This window comes from Gekko japonicus, unplaced genomic scaffold, assembly GCF_001447785.1.
Source record: "Gekko japonicus isolate JY-2015 unplaced genomic scaffold, Gekko_japonicus_V1.1 scaffold3029, whole genome shotgun sequence".
NCBI classification, from domain to species: Eukaryota; Metazoa; Chordata; class Lepidosauria; order Squamata; family Gekkonidae; genus Gekko; species Gekko japonicus.
The window spans coordinates 138,893-142,682 of NW_015164754.1; positions in this window are offsets into that span (position 1 = coordinate 138,893).

The following is a 3,790-nucleotide window of genomic DNA, read 5'->3' on the forward strand; positions in this document are numbered from 1 at the left end:
GTCCCTTCTGCTTTTTCTTTCCCCCATCCCGTCTCTCCTTCCCCCCCGGGGGACCAGGACCCCCCCAACTTTGTGCACCCCATCCCCTCATTCTCTGCGGGGGCAGTGCCAAGAAGAAAGAGGCAGAGGCAGCGGAGGCAGCAGCCCTCCCCCAGTCAGGGACTAGATGCATGCAGGGCTTTTGGTGGGGGGGCTTTTAGTGGGGGGACGGGTGCAGTTTGGCGCCCCTAAGGGCCGGCCTGCTCTAGGCAAACACCTAGTTTGCCAGTGAGTGAGCTGGCCCTGCATGGGACACCATTTGTAATCTCTTTGCATAGTTTTTTTTTTTTAAGGTACTGTCAGATTGTCTGTTCTATTAGTGATGGGGAGGTCATGCTGGCATAGATTAATAGTTTGAAATGACAAGAACAACAACACTTAGATTCACTCACAGGCAAATGATCACCCTGGCAGACAGAAGTGGCTTTGTCAGGAGGCAGGAAATTAGGTAAGAATCTGAAGGATGAGCTTTGAAAAGATGTCTCTGTATAAGGCGTCGTCTGTCTGAGCACCCTCTGTAGAACATTCGCTTCAAGTACAGCAGTCTTCTTCCAGCAGGTTCTCCATCGCAGTCTTGATATCTAAAATCTTCTCCTGCACTCTCTCTGGATCATCCTCTAACGAGTCTCTTGCTATGCTTGAAGACGTTGCCAATTTCCAGACATTTGAGCTCAATGATTCCATTGCGCTGGATGTGTAGAAAGCTTTGGAGAGATGGAATGTTAAGGACCAGTTTGCAGCTCTTCTTTTAAAGCATCTTTTGCAGAAGGAGGTGATAGGGCAAAACCCTAACCTGACTGGTTTGCTCATCAGGAGTTCTTTTCTGCTGATATTTATCTCCAACTACTCCCAGCAGTTTTTTTTTTAAATGTTACATCATCCCATATCCCCTGGCTTCTTTTCTTCTCCCTTAAGATACTATTACTTCTCTTCAAGAACATGGCACTCAGTTCTCCCATGGAGAATCCTGAAGGATGGCTCTATTCTTGAATGAATACTGAATGAGAAGAGATGAAAGGATGGCAGATTCCTTCCATTAAATGAGAAGAGATGAAAGGATGACAGATTCCTTCAAGGAAGAAACTTTTGAAGAAGAACCTACAGTTTTTGAAAGTGAAGTGAAAGCTGCATTGAGAGCAACTGGGAGAAACAATTCACCAGGAGTAGATAGGCTGCCAGTAGAGTTATTCCAAGCCACAGAAACAATCTATCGAGATAAACAAGAATATGTCAACAAATATGGAAAACAAAACAATGGCCTACAGACTCCAAATGCTTAATCTACATTCCAATTCCAAAAAAGGAGATGTTAAAGATTGCAGCAACTATCAGACCATTGCATTAATTCCTCATGCAAGGAAAGTGATGCTCAACATCTTACAACAAAGATTGTTACCATATATGGAATGACAAATGCCAGATGCTCAAATGGGATTCTAAAAAGTGATGCTCGTGCACCACTAACAAGTATGCTTGGTAGTGGTGGCGGCAGCACTACTATTGGCTACAATCTACTACTGCTTCAAATACTATTGGTATTATTCTTAATATATGTTATATAGTGGGAACTTGTGAATTTGGTGATGTTCCCTTATTCTATTGTATCATCATTTTAACATGACCCCTTAAATAGCCTTTGCTTTAGTTTCACTTTTCAGCAGTTTCTTGGCTATGGCTGGTTATGGTCTAGCAGGGCCCAGACCAGGCCTTGCCTGTGTTTTAATAAAGTTCTGTTCTGTGGAGTTATTATACCATGTTTCCTACAAAGGAAGACAACCCTGAATGTAAGTCAACTGAAGGTAAGAATGTAAGCCATATAATTTCTTTATTACATAACAATCAATGTCCGATAAACAACATAGACTATGGGGCAAAAAAATTTGCTTTCACTTTCATAAGTAGTATTGGATCAAATTGCTTCGAATTTAAAAAGTACAGCGCTTGGCCTTTTAAAAAAACCTTCCCCTCCTGTAAATATTTTAATTTTTCTACATGTTGATCAAAGAAAATGTGGAAGGCTTCTCTGGCCTGTATATATATGAATTTTAAGCCCTTTTAAGGATGGTGTACAATGCTTGTGGAGCTGTGGTGGCTCAAGTGGTTAAGACGCTGAGCTGCAGGCTGGAAGGTCGGTAGTTCAGCAGTTCGAGACCCGAGTGCCGCATGACGGAGTGAGCGCCGATCTCTTGTTCCAGCTCCTGCCAACCTAGTAGTTCGAAAGCAGGAAATTGCAAGTAGATAAATAGGTACCACTTCAGTGGGAAGGTAACAGCGTTCCGTGCGCCTTGGTATTTAGTCATGCCGGCCACATGACCACGGAAGTGTCTTCGGACAGCGCTGGCTCTTCGGCTTTGAAATGGAGATGAGCACCGCAACCCTAGAGTCGGATTCGACTGGCTTTTGAGCAAGGGAACTCTTTACCTTTACTTTACAATGCTTGTAGAAACTCTTATAGTACATTAGCCAAATTCCTTATTAATGATTTAATACTTCTCAAATTCCCCTCTCCCTGGGTGGTTGATTCAACAGTAGTTGATTCATCAGCTTTTCAAGCATTAACATGTTCTGGTTCCTTGGTAATCATCCCAAAACTTTCATGTTCTATCTTTTATTGGATCAGTGCTTCTACACTACCTTGCATGATGATTTGGCAAATGGGATGAAATATATGCAACAGAGGGCCACTAATAACTTCAGCCAAGATGAATTCATGTATGTTTATTGCAGTGAAGGAGGAGACTGGAGATATGCTGTTGGCTGTTAAATATGTTTTGTAATACTCTTAAGAGTTGATTCATCATGGCCAGTGATACTGGTACACTGAGTATATACACTTCATTACTAAAACAAGAAGGATGGTGTCTAGCTTTGGAGATTATGCTTCAGAGGGTTTTAAATCTGGACTAATTGTCCAGGATTTCTGCTAAGATGTATTGTGTGCTGAAATTCGCTTGTGAAATACACACAAAACTGTTCACTCTACATTCTGTATCAACTTGCTACAACGTTTATAGAAAATCTTTTCTGTTTCTTGGTTGTTGTGAAGAATTTAACAGAGGTATAAAAACACTGAGGGCAGTCCTAAATGGAATTTTATATCCTTCAAAATCTATTTAAATCAATAAGTTTAGAAGGGTGTAACTCTACTTAGAAATGCCCTGTTACAGACCCGCCCCCCCCAGTTCAGAATGATTTCCCTAGGCGACAAACTCACAGTTTCCCAACAGGTGTCATATCTCCAATCCAGCAGGACCTTTAAAATTAACTGCTTCCTTATTCTTCCCTATGTAAAATGGCCACACACTCCTAACAAAGCTGAACTACGAGGCAACGTGGCCTAAAGCACAGGGAGAGAAGCAAAAGCTGGTATGGAGCACTTTCCCAGGGCCAAAACATGGGAGAGTATAGGATGAAATCTGCTCTCAATTTGTACCGCTTCTTACCATTTGCCATACCAGGGCCCTGGTTACACGGGCTGGATATCACCGGGGGGGGGGGGTGGCTAATTGCCCTGGCGCAGTTTGATCCACAATTATGCTATCAGACGCACCGGCGGCACACCACGGGTCATAAGAACATAAGAACATAAGAGATGCCAACGTTGGATCAGGCCAAAGGCCCATCCAGTCCAACACTCTGAATCACACAGTGGCCAGAAATACCAGTGCCATCAGGAGGTCCAGCAGTGGAGCCAGGAAATTAGAAGCCCTCCCACTGTTGACCCCCCCAAGCACCAAGATGACAGAGCATC